This window comes from Taudactylus pleione, unplaced genomic scaffold (genome assembly GCF_031769625.1).
Source record: "Taudactylus pleione unplaced genomic scaffold, aTauple2 ptg000226l, whole genome shotgun sequence".
Classification (NCBI taxonomy): Eukaryota; Metazoa; Chordata; class Amphibia; order Anura; family Myobatrachidae; genus Taudactylus; species Taudactylus pleione.
Window position 1 is genome coordinate 2,659,416 of NW_028284628.1, and position 18,300 is coordinate 2,677,715.

At 39.9% G+C, this 18,300-nt stretch overlaps 2 non-coding genes across 2 annotated transcripts; both read right to left on the minus strand.

Moving 5' to 3' along the window:
* Positions 1-3,637: 3,637 nt before the first annotated feature.
* Positions 3,638-3,778, minus strand: LOC148517186 (U4 spliceosomal RNA). The gene has a single exon (XR_015879318.1). It is a non-coding gene; the product is annotated as a U4 spliceosomal RNA (small nuclear RNA).
* Positions 3,779-9,051: 5,273 nt separating this feature from the next.
* LOC148517187 (U4 spliceosomal RNA) lies at positions 9,052-9,192 on the minus strand. The gene has a single exon (XR_015879319.1). It is a non-coding gene; the product is annotated as a U4 spliceosomal RNA (small nuclear RNA).
* Positions 9,193-18,300: the final 9,108 nt, after the last annotated feature.

Below are 18,300 nucleotides of genomic sequence, written 5' to 3' on the forward strand. Positions count from 1 at the left end.
TAACCACTTGCCTAGCGTGGTCGCATCAGAAACACCCACCGGCAGCTGTTGAAAGCTAATCTTGAGCCAGCTGCTGGGCTCAGAAGTCCTTCCCGACCAGTCTGCCTCTTCCCTAGTTCCCTCCTCCTCCTTCCCCAGCCACAGTGAATGAGCAATCGCCCATCCACAGCTGCAGCCAGACCTAGGCTCAGAGTGCTTGAGGCATTTGCAGTCGGGCCGCCAGGCCGGTCACAATAACTCAAACTGTGATCAGAGCAGCCACAACCTCCCCCCCCTCCTTATCCCAGGCAGCTGCAGCAGTGATGGGCAATCTTCAGGAACACCAACCTGCTGGCTGCTCTTTTTGCAGGACTGTAGAGTCCTGCAAATAGTAGTTTTGTATAGTAAAAAAAAACAAAAAACTTTATGAACATAAGGACAGACAGTTTGATTTAAAAAACACTAAGCTTCAACTTGTCTGATGGGTGTGACATTCAGATCCAGTAAATGTCACTTTGATTTTGATCAATACTCCTGAGGGACGAAACGCATAGGGTACCAGCTATACCAAGATCCCTGTCAATGATCTAACACCAGGAAAGGTGTTGACAGGAAGTAATTCCTTCCCTTAAAATTGGCGATAACACGACACTTTTGTAAATTGTGATGTATAAGCAAAATATTATTATGTCTGTCATTTTTCCAGAATAAAATATTCTGATTAATACTAATAAGTGGCCATTGGGCCTCTTTTTGGGTGATTTTTTTTGTTGAGTCAGTTTATTCCAGAAATCTTTTGGACTTTCAATTCTTTCGAGACCTTTTGTGACTTATGAAGATAAGATGACATCAAAGATTTTGATTACGCTTTTTTCATAATCAATGGACAATTCTCTTCTACAAAAGGAGGACATTTGCATGTAGTAAAGTGCCCTCTAGGTGTTTTGTGTATATATATATATATATATATATATATATATATATATATATATATATTAGTCAGGTGCATAAATATTGGGACATTGACAGAATTTTCATATTTTAGCCTCTATTCACCACCACTATGGCTTTTACATGAAACACACTAGATGTGCTTTAACTGCAGACTTTCAGATTTAATTTGAGGGTAATTACATCCAAATCAGGTGAACAGTGTAGGAATTACAACGGTTTCTATATGTGCCTCCCACTTTTTAAGGGGCCAAAAGTAATGAGACTATCAACTCAAATGCTATTTCATGGACAGGTGTGAGCTATTCCCTCATTATTTCATTATCAATTAAGCAGGTAAAAGGTCTGGAGTTGATTCTAGGTGTGACATTTGCATTTGGAATCAGTTGCTGTCGACTCTCAATATGAGATCCAAAGAGCTGTCTCGATCAGTGAAGCAAGCCATCATTAGGCTGAAAAATCAAAACAAACCCATCAGAGAGATAGCAAAAACATTAGGTGTGGCCAAATCAACTATTTGGAACATTCTTAAAAAGAAAGAACGCATCCGGAGAGCTCAGCAACACCAAAAGACCCGGAAGACCACAGAAAACAACTGTGGTGGATGACAGAAGAATTATTTCCCTGGTGAAGAAAAACCCCTTCACAACAGTTGGCCAAATCAAGAACACTCTCCAGGAGGTAGGTGTATATGTATCAAAGTCAACAATCAAGAGAAGACTTCACAAGAGTGAATATAGAGGGTTCACAACAAGATGTAAACCATTGGTGAAACTCAAAAACAGAAAGACCAGATTAGAGTTTGCCAAACAACATCTAAAAAAGCCATTACAGTTCTGGAACAACATCCTATGGACAGATGAGACAAAGATCAACTTGTACCAGAGTGATGGGAAGAGAAGAGTATGGAGAAGGAAAGGAACTGCTCATGATCCAAAACATACCACCTCATCAGTGAAGCATGGTGGTGGTAGTATCATGGTGTGGGCATGTGTGGCTGCCAATGGAACTGGTTCCCTTGTATTTATTGATGATGTGACTGCTGACAAAAGCAGCAGAATGAATTCTGAAGTGTTTTGGGCAATATTATATGCTCATATTCAGTCAAATGCTTCAGAACTCATTGGACGGCACTTCACAGTGCAGATGGACAATGACCCGAAGCATACTGCAAAAGCAACCAAAGAGTTTTTTAAGGCTAAAAAGTGGAATGTTATGCAATGGCCAAGTCAATCCCCTGACCTGAATCCGATTGAGCATGCATTTCACTTGATGAAGACAAAACTGAAGGGAAAATGCCCCAAGAACAAGCAGGAACTGAAGACATTTGCAGTAGAGGCCTGGCAGAGCATCACCAGGGATTAAACCCAGCGTCTGGTGATGTCTATGTGTTCCAGACTTCAGGCTGTAATTGCCTGCAAAGGATTTGCAACAAAGAATTAAAAAGTGAAAGTTAGATTTAGGATTGTTTAGTTTGTCCCATTACTTTTGGCCCCTTAAAAAGTGGGAGGCACATATAGAAACCGTTGTAATTCTTACACCGTTCACCTGATTTGGATGTAATTACCCTCAAAGTAAATCTGAAAGTCTGCAGTTAAAGCACATCTTGTTTGTTTCATTTCAAAGCCATTGTGGTGGTGAATAGAGGCCAAAATATGAAAATTATGTCAATGTCCCAATATTTATTCACCTGACTGTATGTATATGTATATGTATATATATATATATATATATATATATATATCTCACTAGTTAACACAATACAGTTGTTGCTTTTTAAACTGTATAAATCCCTTTTTTTTTCAAAATACTGTATGTTCCCAATATTGTCCATTATCTTTTCTATTATGAAAATAGCTATGTAAACTTGATAATGTATAACTTTATTGACAAATCTATACTTTATCAGGTTTAAATAACCTTTTACATTATTTGCTAATATAAAAATAATTGTCATTTTTGGGGGCATTTTTGGAAAAACATTGTAGCCAGTAAAGTGCTTAAGGACCATTCGCTCCTGCCACAATATAATTTTCTCTCCCAGAAAATGAATCTAGAGGTGGGTTGTCTCTTTTTCTCAGTAATCTGCTAGAGCATGGATGGGGAACCTCAGGCACGGGGGCCGTATAAGTCCAGCAGAATCATTTGGTCTGGCCCTCAGAGCTTTTTTCTGCTAGCCTCATCTGGCCTAGCCTAGAATGGCACCCTGCAGACAGAATCTATGCAGCAGCACCGCCTGGAGTGTCCTTAGGACGCTTCAGACAGTCACACCACTGCCCTTACAGCATTGCTGTAATCACTGGCGATTGTTGCCCCACCCCAGTGTGACATCACACAGAGGGGGCGTGGCATGCACCGGGCCCGCAAATAATGTTATATATATCAAAATGGCCCTTGGCAAAAAAAAGGTTCCTCACCGCTGTACTAGAGTCTACTTAGTCTGTGGTAATAAAAAGTTCACATAAACAATGCAACCACAACATAATAAATTACATTTGTACCATTAACTGTAAATACCTTAAATAATTTATTATTAAATAAATAGTCTACAGACCGTAAGTAAATGATTGGCCGGCTGTTATGTACCTCAGCTGGGAAACTATTGATGGGTTCATGTCATCAATGTTAAACCCCAATGACATTATTGATGATTAATCTTTCAAGAATCATCTTTATTTCATAATCTATTATTAAACACATTATTCAGTCTCCAGAGAGACTGTCAAAAATTGCCGATGCTGACTATATTTCAAGTCATCATGGCGGGGTATTGGGAAAAGTTTTCAATAAGCAATAATCACGCCTCGGATAAACCTCATTGGCTATGATACTGCCACTGCGCAAAGCTAACTAGAATCTCGTCAAGCAAGGATCACCTTACATAGGATGCTGGTTTGGGTTGTGGAGACACAGCCACTAGTGTCATGTGGAGCAGAGGATTGTGGGAGTGATTTGCATTTCCTTTCATGGCATTTACCACCTCAGGACATTCATGAGGGTGACTGAGACAAAGTAGTCCAGCAGGGGGGTTTTGTGATCACATTTAGCCTCGATATGTTGGCCTGTGCCACATCCTGCTGCATGGGGTCCTCAGCCGCATTGTCAGGTCTTCCCTACATGCAGGCCAACCTGATGTTATGCTGGGTACACACTGACAGATACATTGGCTGATCAATTGATCAGCCAATATATCTGCTGCCCGCCAGCCACTGCGTACCCGCGATATGTTGGTGAACGTCACCGTTCACTGACATATCGCATTGGCTGTGCTGCACAGCCGATGGACAGATATGTCTGCAGACCTATCTGTCCATCGGCAAGTGTGTATTGGCGGTCTGCAGACCACCCGTACATACACAGCGGCAGACGGGGAGGGGGGGGCGGGACACGCCCCCCGGCTGCCAGGTCCCGCCCCCCAGCCACCGGGATCCGAGGGCACAAGCAGATGATGGCCATTTAGTGTGTATGAACGACCATCATCTGCAGATATATCTGTCAGGTGTGTACCCACCTTAAAGAGGGCCGTGCATGCAAGTTTACTATCTACAGGAATGAAAAATAGTTCAGCCAAATATCAATGAGAAAAACAGTTACGTGGGACTATATTTTATTTATTTATTAACAGTTTCTTATATAGCGCAGCAAATTCCGTTGCACTTTACAATTTGAATCAACATTAACATTATACTGGGTTGTAAAAGATATACATACATACATACATACATACATACATAAAAGACATACATAAGGGTAAGAGGGCCCTGCTCGCAAGCTTACAACCCATAGTCTGAAAGCCCTTGAGGAAGGTGAGATTCCACCAAAATAGCTGTCGGGCAGAAGTGGGTATCTGCTTCCAGGGTTGGACTGGCTCACAGGGGTACAGGGGAATTCCCCGGTGGGCCCCACTGTCTGGGGGCCCCAGCCCCTCATCTAGGTGTCAGGTTCCAGACTGCACACTCAAATTATACTGGACATTGTTACTCTATTGGAGGGTCGGTCAACTGGTGGAGCAGGACCATGGATAAACATGGGTGCTTGGTGCACTTCTAAAGAAACTACAAGATTTGACTAATGGTTAGCTAAGCAGCTGTAGTGGCTGACCACACCCCCTCTGGTGGCTGGCCACACCCCTTAAGCATGGGCCCCTAGCACTGCATACCCCCGGTGGGCCCTTCATGCCCCAATCCGACACTGTCTGCTTCTATACCAAGCCTCCCCTTGGACTTGATGAGTATCATGATAATCCACTGTTTTGTTACCATACTTGCTGTGAACAATATGCTGCTATCTTTTTCAATATAAGCACTTTTTGAAACTTTTATATGGTGGTGTGCTGGTCTCTTTTTGGCTTCTTTGAGTGAGCACACACACACATGTATTATATATACACACATATATATATATATATATATTATACACACACACACATATATATGTATATTATATACATATATATAAATGCATCCTGCCATTTATGTCACACTTAACCACACAAACAGCTGCTGGTAAAACAGGTACATCAGCTAGTCTTATTATAATTCAGGTATTTCTATATGGAACTTAAGTGAGATTACTCATCTGTTGACAATATGTATGAGATTTGAATATTTTTATTTTCTGTTTATATTAAGATTTTTATATGAAATTGGAAAATAATGTCGATTTTTCCAGAAATTGACACATGCAGTTTAAAAAGAGGAAAGAAGTAAAAGCTGACACATGTGAAGTGGAGCTGGAAACATTATAATTTTTGGATCAATTTTATTAATTTATCATGTCTTCAGAACCAACACCCATCCCCCTCCCCACAAAAAAACAACTCTGAAGTATCGGGTCTGAACGTCAGTCTTTTATATCGGCGATCAATATCCATCCCTATTTTCCTAGTGTAACCACATGCCTGGCATGGTCACATCGTAACGCCCACCGGCAGCTGCCGGGCTCAGGAGTCCTTTCTGGTCCCTCTGCTTCCTCCCCAGTTCCCTCCTCCCTCTCCAGCCACTGTGAATGGGCAATTGCCCAGCTGCAGCCAGACCTAGGCTCAAAGTAATTGAGGTAGCAGCAGCAGCGGCCACCAGGCTGGTCACACTAACTCAGACTAGTTAATGTATATATATGTGTATGTAAGCATGGAGTTAGAACCGGAGTTTGAACTTGATTTGGACTTTGGACCTCTTTCTAATCCCAAACTACACAATTTCTCAAACACTGCAGCTCAGGAATGCTACTACCCCACCTTCCATCCAACTCCCCTGAGACTGGGCTCGGAGGCAGTCTCATGCTGTAGCCCAATCGCAATTAAACTGCTGGATGCGACAAGACTGCAGACTGGAGCGAGGGAGACGCTAGGCGAGTCATATAGCTTGTTGCAGTTTACACCATTATTTCTGATCAACTTTATCATGTTTTTTAACTTTTAATGCTGTCACCATTCTTTAAATACGGCTTTTATACTTTTGTATTCAGGCTCTCATTCAAATTATACTTGCACTCCCTGCCAGATGTAACTTACGCAGTGCGCCCCAGATGGCTGCCTCGGATGGTTCTTTCTTGGGCAGGATGAACAAACACATGGATCTATTTATTCAGTACGTATCATAGTACATAAGTTTCAGTCACCCATATACAGTATGTTATGCCCGATCTGCATCACTGTTTGCTGTATTTGCTGTTCCCTGTTTTGTACAATGTATTTCCGCCCCACTCTATGCTATGCCGATGTGCTATACCTCCGCTGAAGTGCATCCTCCATGGGTAGAAGTACTTTACGTGGATCTACAGTATTCATACAGGGTATATCATACTGTGACACACGTTTCGGTCTTCCTATATACGGCTTATCTACCATAGTGTAACCTTCATAATGCGCCCAACATGGCTGCCTCACCTGGTACACTCCTGGATGGGATGAAAAATACATGGACCTGACTATTATGGTAGGACCCTAATCCTTGCACACATTTTTTGTCATCTTTTCTAGGCGTAACCTATTCCACCCAGGGTAATCTTACGTAGTGCACCAAAGATAGCTGCCTCATCTGGTACCTTTCGTGGGTGGAATATATAACCTATATAACTCATAGAAGTTATTTCCCAAAATGACTGCACCAACCCTGCAATATGCTGTTACAAGCCGCAGCTGCGTCTTGTCTGACAATAGTGCTAAGACCCTGGGACGCCAGGCTGTCATTTCCATCCTGTCCTGATTGGATCCCTCTCCCCTTTTACCTCTGCTGAGTATCTGCTCGGATGCTGGCTATAGCTTTCATTATGTGGCTTCTGGTTCCATTTGTGGTATCATCCTCATTGTGTGTTCCAGTCTCTCCTGTCTAGAGTGTATCCTGCCAGTCACTACCGTACCGGGGCATCTGCAGGAACTAATATCAATTCCTCACGACAGTCTCAGCTTCACTGCAGTGTTCAGGTGGACTACTTGTTTTCAAACATACAGCTGTTTCAGTTGCACCGCTGCGTCTGAGTAGACCCTTTGTTACCAACTTTACTGCTGTCTCAATCACACTGCTGCAGCTGAGTGGACTTTAGTTATTACTTCATGGCTGTCTCAGCCGCTTCTCTGCCAAGTACACCTCAGCCCTCAAGGCTGCAACTTGGCCACAAAGCCACATCCCTGCCAAGTACTCCTCAGCCCTCAAGGCTGCAACTTGGCCACAAGGCCACAACCCTGCCAAGTACATATCAGCCCTCAAGGCTGCAACTTGGCCACAAGGCCACATCCCTGCAAGTACATATCAGCCCTCAAGGCTGCAACTTGACAATAAGGCCACATCCCTGCCAAGTACATATCAGCCCTCAAGGCTGCAACCTGGCCTCAAGGCCACATCCCTGCCAAGTACATATCAGCCCTCAAGGCTGCAACTTGGCCACATCCCAGCCAAGTACATATCAGCCCTCAAGGCTGCAACTTGGCTATCAGGCCACATTCCAGTCAAGTATGCTACAGTCCTCAAAGTTTCTTTATTAATTAACATCTCATCAATTGACTCTTCAAAGCTTCTTTATCAATTGACTCCTCAAAGCTTCTTATCAATCGATTCACACCTAAAATTATGAGCTTTCTATTTCTGAATAATCATTCTTACAGTGAATCTTCCCAGAGATTCATAACATATGCTTATTGTGCTCTCTAGATTTCGGTTGTTTTTAATTATCTCTGTGAAAGTTTCTATTTTCTGCAATACCAAATCCTTGTACAATGTACCATTTTTTCTGATGTCTGTAAAGCGACTTTGAGTTCTATGGGAGAAAAGCGTTATATAAACAAAATACATATTTACTTATTATTTATTATCAGTTTCTTATATAGCGCAGCAAATTCCATTGCGCTTTACAATTTGAAACAACATTAATAGAACAAGACTGGGTTATATATATATATATATATATATATATATATATATATATATATATATATATATATATATATATATATATAGATATATATTAATGTTGTTGCATTTTTAAACTGTATAGATATTTTTTTTTTTAAACTATGCCCCAAAATTGTTGAATATTTTTTTATTATGAAATTATGTAAATAATGTAAACTTGATTAAGTATAATTTTATTGACAAATCTGCATATTTTTACAAAATATATACTCGATCAGGTTTAAATAGCAATTGTTTACATAATTTGATAATATAGAAATAATTGAGTTTTGGGGGCATTTTTGATAAAAACAACATTAGTGGTTAAGGACCATTTGCTCCTGCCACAATATAAATTTCGCTCTCAAAAAATAAATCTAGGGATGGGTTGTCTCTTTTTTTCTCAGCAGTCTACTGGAACCTCAGTCTGTGGTAATAAAAAGTTAACGAAAACAATGTAACCATAACATAAGTTACATCTGTACCATTGACTGTAAATACTTTCATTTATTATTAAATAAATCTTTAATTCTGTCAAAAATTGCTGATACTGATTATATTTCAAGTAATCAGGGCAGAGTATTGGGGTGATTGGCCAGCTGTCGTGTACCACAGCTGGAATAACCATTGATGGGTTCATGACATCAGTGTTAAGCCCCCAATGGCATTATTGAAGAGTAATCTTTCAAAAATCATCTCTATTTCATAATCTAATATTAAACACATTTTTCAGTCTCCAGAGAGACTGTCAAAAATTGCCGATGCTGACTATATTTCAAGTCATCATGGCGGGGTATTGGGAAAAGTTTTCAATAAGCAATAATCACGCCTCGGATAAACCTCATTGGCTATGATACTGCCACTGCGCAAAGCTAACTAGAATCTCGTCAAGCAAGGATCACCTTACATAGAATGCTGGCTTGGGTTGTGGAGACACAGCCATTAGTGTCATGTGGAGCAGAGGATTGTGGGAGTGATTTGCATTCCTTTCATGGCATTTACCACCTCTGGACATTCATGAGGGTGACTGAGACAAAGTAGCCCAGCAGGAGGATTTTGTGATCACATTTAGCCTAGGGTAGACGGGTGTTCTCTCTACTCTATGTTTACACTCACATTCCCTTGATCCTGCGAGTTACTAAGGATAATTATTAAAAAACAGTTCAGCATATAGTGATTCTGCCATTTTGGACGAACTGTAAAGCTGAGGACACACTGTGCCGACGGATCCGCCGATACAGCGGCTGATCGGGTAAGCTATACAGACTTACCGATCGGCCGCTCGATGTGTGTTCCCTGACATCACAACTGAATTTGGCTGCCCAGTTGAGCTGTCAGTCACCGGCGGTCCCTGCAGTAAGTGTACGGGCAGTCAGCTGACCACCCGTACACACAGCAAGATGCACCAATATATCTGTAGATATATCGGCCATCAACTGTGCTGCAGAGCAGATGCGATATGTCTGTGAACCACGTTGTTAAGACATATCAGGGGTACACACACACACTGAAGCACTCACGATATATATCGGCCGTTCGATTGAATGGCTGATATACAGTACTACCCAGCTTAAGGCAGCTGTTTGGACCTCTGATAACACGTTGTATAGGATTAATTTCTCATATACTTCAATTAAAGTGTATTTGCAAAACTAGGGGCCTAATTCAGACCCGCTCGCAAGCGGGTTGATGTTGGCCCAGTGCGCATGCGCACGACGGACCCAGCTCCGTCGTGCGCATGTGCGAGACCCGTATAGCGACGGGCAAGCCGTCGCTACGGGTCTCGCTACAAAGGGGGCGTGCTGTCGATGGTGAGTGACAACACGCCCCCTTTGGTGGGCGTGCTGGGGGCGTGGCTGGCCAGACGGAGGCATTCCCATGGGAACGCCTACCGTCTGGGGCCGGCCCCACTGACATTACAAGTGATGTCAGTGTGAGTGCTTTCAGCTCTGATAGAGCCGACAGCACTCCAGGGCTTGCGGCAACGAGACCCTACCACAAGGGTCTCGTCGCAAGCCCAATGGTCGCGATGGACTTGACCATCGCGAGCATCTTCCTGGCCGCTCGCTATAGCTGTGGGTGGTCACCCACAGCTATACGAGCGGCCAGGAGGCCGCTCTAAAATTAAGAAGGATGGCCCTGAATTCAGAGCAAGCACTCTGTCAGAGCGTCCGGCTCTGAATCAGGGCCTAGGAGCATACCTGGTCCCCATTGTAGTCAAAAGAACCTGTAAATAATATGTATTGTCAAAAAAAAAAATAATGTTACAAAATAAAAGCCGATATTCCCACATCCATAGATAGAAAATAAACTATATTGCTTCAAATAATTTTAACCAGCAGTATACCCATAAACGGCTGAATTAATAAGTAATAAAATTGTATCATGTGAAATAAAATAAAAACTTCTGAACTTTCTCATATTTTTCCATAATAAAAAACATACAATTGTATTTTGCAGCATACTAAATAAAGTACTATGAAATACGCTGTAGTAGTCTGGGAAATAATACAGGTATTCCCAGTCAAACTGTCTTCTACAGTAACAATGTGAAAATGATCCCATTACTGAAGGTGTTAAACCCTCTGTCTTCAGGTAGTAAAAATAATTTGGAATTCCACTTACCACACCATGACAAACAAACTTTGCAGTTTTTTTAACATCATGGTCATCCATCATTTGTTTACAATTTGTTCAAAGCAATAAAAGTTCAATGTAGGGAAGGCCAATCGCCATTCCAGTATCAATATTTTGGAATGATACGATATCGCCATGTTTGTATTTAATATGGAAATTAAACTGGAAAAAATTATAGATTTTTCCTGAGATTGACACATGCACAGTTTAAAAAGAGGAAACAAATAAAAGCTGACACGTGAAGTGGAGAGGGAGACACTGGGGAAAAGATATGTTTATCGCTGCTTCCACATCATGATTTTTGGATCAAATTTATCAATATATCACATCTCTAGAATTGAACCTCCCCCCCACAAAAAAAAAAAAAAAACCCATCTCTGATATATCGGGCATAGGGATGGCCATCGGTTTTGTTTTGAAAACATCAATGGTTACTGGCCGATGTCAACTACTTTTGCCTTTTATGGCAGAGAATCGATGGTTCTCTGCCATCTATAGATGAGCAGGAGCCAATTATTTTTATTTTTTTTTAGTGGCAGGACAGAGCTTAGCCCCGCCCCGGCGGCCTGCAGCAGACGTGACCATCGAGGGGGTGTAAACCATCGATGGTTCGCAATAGATGGTTTATGTGCCATCTATGGTAATTACCAATGGGATGGACATCGATCTCCGATATAAAAAAAGATGCTCGATTAGTGGTGGCCATCGGTGGTTTCCATTGATGGGCCATCAATGGAAACCACCGATGGCCATCCCTAATCGAGCATCTTTTTTTATATCGGAGATCGATGTTCATCCCATTGGTAATTACCATAGATGGCACATTAACCACTTGCCTGGTGTGGTCGTATCAGAAATGCCCACCGGCAGCTGTTGGAAGCTAGTCTTCCGGCAGTCGTTAGGCTCAGAAGTCCGTACCGGCCCTTCTGCTTCCTTCCCAGTTCCATCCTCCCTCCACAGACATAGTGAATGAGCAATCGCCCAGCCAAACCTCCAGCCAGACCTAGGCTCGAAGTGCTTGAGGCAGCTGCAGCAGCGGCCACCAGGCCTGTCACACCAACTCAGACTGTGATCAGTGATCACAGTCTGAGGCTGAGCTCCCTGCTGTAGCCGTACCTCTGCCAGTGTCCCCCATTCCTTCTCCCAGGCAGCTGCAGCAGTGATGGGCAATCCACAGGAATACCTACCTGCTGGCTGTTCTTACATCAGGACTGTAAGTAGTAGTTTTGACAGTAAGAAAAACAACAGTTTTGTATTAACAAACATATTAGAAATATACATATATGTGTGAGATAACATAACTTATATATATATATATATATATATATATATATATAAGTTAACACCGTAAAGTAGTTGTTTTTTTTAAACTGTATAAAGCTTTTTTTTTTTTTCAAAATATGTCCCCAAAATTGTTGATTATTTTTGTATTATGAAATTATGTAAATAATAAACTTGATTAAGTATAATTTTATTGACAAATATGCATATTTGATTGTTAATTGTGTTAATCAGTAGGGGTATATATAGGGCACCCAATGGCACATACAACCTATCCTCCTGATGAAGTCCAGCCAGTGGGCCCGTGATGAAACGCGTTGAGGTGGTTCTGTGATGACCTACACCCTTTGCTACCTGGAAGCTGCATTTGGGTTACAGCAGGTAAGCTCTATTTTCTGATCTTACATGTATGTTTTATTATTATTTATTAAATGTTATTTATTTATATACTACTTCATGGTCGCTTTCTCCATGTGTTTTATAACCCGAATCTGATTGGCATTGTGGATGACAGGACAAAGTGAATTACGTCCTTTGTACGAGCACGTGCACTTTATTTCTGGGACTATGGTTCTCTATTGAACACTGAAAGTTTGCACAAGCACGCTGCACTTTACTTATCACCTTGAGTGGTTTTTATTTGTGTTACACAAGAGTGCAGTGCATTTAGCTCACACACTAATACATTATATGGTGTGGGACTCTAAGCACAGTTATTTTTTTCTAATATATATATATATATATATTTATATTTTGTTTCCTGGATGTTGTTTCACATTGAGATAATCGTGATCCCCTAGGATGAGACCTGCAGAAAAAGATCTCAACAAATACACAGAGACCGTATTCAATTAGAGGTGAAAAGTCGGAAAGTTTTTGCCTGTCCGACTTTCCACCTCATTCGTCTGTTTCAGAGGCGAATTCATTATGTGCGTGTCCCTGCTTTTTGCCTAATTGAATTGTAAAACAGTCAAACGGAAATAGGTGAATGCGGAACAGGGGAAAAGTACTGAAAGAATTGGGGAAATCAGTCTGTACCCCAGAAAAAGATGCACTAACATAGAAAATCAATATAGATGTGTACTAATAGCCATAATAAAGCTATTTTGGGTACTTAAGTTGTGTAAAGTGCTTGCTACTAGCGTCTTTGTAAAAGTGGTGAAGAATGGCATAAAGCAGTATTTTTTGGTGAAAATAAGGAGTCCAGTCAAATTTGGGGTACCTGAAAATGGGTGCAAGCATATTTTTATGTCTCTAAAGTGAACTTTTTAAAAACGTGAAAAATCCACCTGCAATCCCAAAAACATCTGACCCCAAGAAACCTAGTTCACTAGTTTTTATGCTTGTCTCCCCACTTTTTACATTTTCACCCCAAAAATTGCATGTTTTTTTTGGGTGTTCTTACGTGTTGTTTTTTTTTGCAGATTTGTCCTTTGAGGGGCTGTCCCAAGGGTTCTGAGTCTTTTCCCCACGTTTGCACCCCAAAATAAAGATTTTGCACTTCTTTTCACCTGCTGTTCATTGGAGAATCTTTTTTGCCGAATTCAATGCATCGAGTTCCGCTTAGGCGAAATCGTCATGGAATTGCATTAGGCGAAAAGTTTTTAGGCAATATTTTCGCCAAAAAACAGATGAAAAAGGCTTTTCGCCTCTAATTGAATATGGCCCACAGACTCTTTTGTACGTTTGTATTTTTTGTATCTTTTTAAATCACCATTTAAGAATTAATATGCTACACTAGATGGCGCAGTTTTCTCACGTTTCTAGTAATCTGTTTATTTGTTAAAAAAATATACGCCATCAGGTTTAAATAGCTACTATTTACATATTTTGATAATATAAAAATAATAGACAATTTTGGGGGAAATTTTAATAAACATATTAGCCAGTAAAGTGGTTAAGGACCATTCGCTCCTGCCACAATATGTTTCACTCTCAGAAAATTAATCTAGAGGTGGGTTGTCTCTTTTTCTCAGCAGTCTACTAGAACCTCAGTCTGTGGTAATAAAAAGTTCACAAAAACAATGTAACCATAATATAAGTTACATTTGTACCATTGACTGTAAATACTGATAATGCAGGAATATGTGAATGTACATATTCCTTCAGCAATTCACAAATATATGCATGCTTATGTTACTTTCTTTTCTTACACTGCAATTCAGAGTATATAGAAATGATTGAGATTATATTTGTATAGTTGTGTGAGTTGCAGAAGGCCGCATTTGTCGAATGGCCTCAGGCCTAGAGAGAATAAGGCCTTCCTTTCCTCTCTAAAGTAAACAAGTGTGTGTCTGATGCTGCAGCCATCTTGTTTAATATTTTAGGGAAAGGTATATTAAATGATGTATTAATAAGTATATAGAGATTAGTGTTTATGTCTTTGCAAGTGTGATTGACAATTGTAAAGTGCAACAGAATATGCTGCGCTATATAAGAAACTGTTAATAAATAAAATAAATAAATAATTGACTGCAGAGATATGTATGGATTTAATTGCTATATCCATTGGTTTAGCAATAACAATTATGGGTTTAAAATGTGCCAGTTTTAGTGTGTGCAGTATGGCAGAAAGCAAGTCTCAGTTTTTATAAACAAAAAGAGTTAAATCAAGATAGCATTTGTCTGCAATAGTCAGAGGTGGAGGCTAGATGAGCAATTATGTTAGAATCCTACATGGGAACAGAAAGACAACACCGAATAGTGTCAATATTATGGTTTAGACACCCATAACCAATTAAGGCCTAGCACGTATGAATATTAAATAAATTAATATTCCCCATTGGGTTAACTGGAGGTATAGCCAAAATGATAGTATAAAACTCAGCAGAGAGGGGGGGGGCAGTCGTAGAACGTAGAGAGGGCGCAGGTCGAGATTTGGGGGTGCTGATACATATGTATGAAATTGGCTGACTGGTATTCTGCACTGGGTGTCACAAATTTATTTTACAAGTATTCCTTACTGCTGCTGATATAATCTATGTTTTTGTTGTGAGTCTGCACTGGAAAAATACATGTATAATTAAGCTGTCTTTAAGTAAAAGCATTGACATTTATTTTAGAATCTGTAGTTGTGTAAATTATTTCATTATCTTTTATAATAAGTAAGGTTTGTAAGTAATCCAGAATATATTGCGTTATTAATTATGGAGGCAGCGGGATACACCCAGTTAACGCCCGCTATGGGTCAGTGATTGAGGGAAGCAAAGAGACAGGGAATGGGCAGTAAGTTGTGTTGCTCATAAATTTATTTTTTAAGTGTGGTATTGTTTTTTCTCTCCCCCTTCTCCTTCGGTCTCTAATGTAGTGGTAAATTAAACTGTGCTGTATTAATTGAATGTTCTGGATTTGTTCAGTCTTGTTAGAAGTTTGATAAGTTTTTCCCCTTTATTTTTAAAAGTGTGATTATAAGTGTAGTTTTGCAGCCTGTCAGAAAATGGCGCTGTGAGCTGTGTGTGTTTTTTTTTCTCTTCTCTCCCCCTTCTTAGTTTGGGCAGTGTGCCGAGTAAATAAGAAAAGTTAATGGTGTCTGCTGTGTTTTTTTTCTTTCCTTCCACTGAAATATGTTATAGTGTAAAATGTTGGTATTCTTTAAATTTGTCGGAGTGATTGTCTTTGCATTATTCTTTTTGTTGGTACAGTATATTGATTTCTGAAATCATTATTAGATTGCTGTTTTTTTTTAAGGGATTGCATTATCTGTCATATATGGGACAGATTTTTATGCTATAATAATTTCTTGAGAATAGAATGTCTTGAACTTGTAAGTATCAAGGAATTGCATTGATATACTCTATTTCTTTTTCTGCTCACTCTGAGATAAAAAAAAACCCTGATTAGGTGGTTAAGGTAGATGTCTTTTAATTGTTTGTATTTTGCTCTGTTAGATTTAGTAGATAGTTTGATTAACATAGATCAGTTTCTGCTGATGTGTTATGATATATTGTAAACTTGAAGTGTTTATTCCAGAATTTGAAATATTTAAGATTTGTTTTGTGTCAGATAAATGTTTAGGGTTTGTTGTTGTTATTAAGTAATTATTTAGTGATTGATGTGATAGGCATTGGTGACATAGGTGTTTTTTGGATTTTCTTTATTGTCTTTTATGAAAGGTGTGTATAGAGATGTGAATCTGGTGAAGGAGTTGGTTTGGTGAAATAGAAAAAATTATACACGGGTAGTTTACCACAAATTGTATTGTATCCCACTAACAAGCTTGTACTTAGGAAAAAAATGGTATGTTTCTCATTGCAAGTGTAAAACGTCCTTGAGATGAAGGAAAGACAGTGTTCCCATTTCAAGGTCAAGAGATTAGCTATTTGAGGGGAAAATTTTAATTTTTTATTTTTGCAGCAGAGGAAAAAAAAAAAGAGAAAGACATTTCTTGTGTATGGCATCGAGTGAGTTGCCAAGAGTTAAGGGGGTAGTCATTTAAAAAAATTTTTTAGAGCTTGGCAGCAGAGGATGGGGAATGAGGGATAATAATAAAAAATGCATATGTGATTAGGAATGACAAGTATGTATGCAATTATGAAAGACTTGTATGATGATGAGAGTGTGAAATTTTGTTTCTGAATGATATGAAAATATCCAGAATGGTCACCAGAACCAGTGTTTAGCACATTTAATCTGTTTGTTTAAGAAGTTTTTAAGCAACAATTATTTTATCCAAATTGGCCAAATTTATTTTATCAAACAATTGTAATTTTTTACAGTGTAGCATTAAGAAGCTACACAATGACACCTACAATGCGGAATGGCAGTCAGCCAACGGCACCCCTGCCTCACAGCTCTCTCCTCTTTCTTCCTCCCCCTGCCCTCCTTCCCCAAACCCTCTTACCTCCTTCCTATAGAAATGTTATTTCATCTCCCCGTTTTGTCTCTTTATTCTATTTTATTTAAGATTTGTACCTCAGAGACTGTGGTCTCTGATGAAGCTGACTTAATGTCTAAGCTTACTGTTATAGCTATGCCTGCTTATTCTAATCAACAATTTGTTTATGACCATTCCCAGGAAGTGAACTGTTAGATCTGATTCAGCTGATTCAATTGATGACCATAACTGATATCCGTGTCCTTCCTGCAACTAATCTCACTATCATTAGCAGGTTCAATGTGTCCTGGATACCTTGCATTTATCTAACCATTTATTGTTTGTGAGCACCCGGATGTTGTCACAGAAATCCTGCATCATGTGCAGCATCATTCGCAGTGCAGGAATTTGTGTCCAGATATAGTATCCCATGTGTTGTTGAAGGTGACAGAGGTACAGATTTTACAGGGAAGGTATTCCAAGCAATGTGTCAATATATGGGTATAAAAAAAAAGTTAAATTGAACGTGTAAACACTAACATTAAGTACAAAGTTAGCTAAAATGGGTGTGGAGACTGCCATGAGTTGGCTGGAGGCTTTACCTCTGGTTTTGTATTAGCATTCGCACCACTCCAAAGCGGCCACATAACCTGTCACCTTATGAGATACGTTTTGGAAAACTGCCTAACATTATTGTAAGTCAAGCAGTAGACTTGTCATTGTCATATGATTTAACTACGGACTATGTTATACAATTCTCACAGCATCTGAAGACGTTACAAGAAAAGCAAGGAAAGCTTATGAAAGGACTCCCAGAGGGACCTTGTCATGGAGTCCAGCCTGGAGACTATGTGATGTGAGAAATTTCTTATGTTCTGGTTGTCTCATAGATTGATGGCAAGGCCCATTCCAGGTCCTGCTAACAACTTTGACGTGGCTGAAAAGGACAATTGGATTCACGCATCTCATTGCAAGAAGGTTTCCGACCCGGCGGTGAGGTCAGTTGAAGCAAGAGAAGACGCAGATAAAGACATTGACTTTGACTTAAATTTAACAAACTTATTTGATGATGGGCCTGATCAAAGTCACAGTTCAGACCAAAATAAGGTCCACAGAATCAGAGACATTATTAGTAGTGTTCTGTGGATAAAGAAAAAGAAAGATGGCTTTGTGTGATCAAGTCTCTGTGTATCCATTGATTGAGGCAGTTATTTTTGTTGCATTTTTAATTTTTTTTTTCTAGTGAATGAG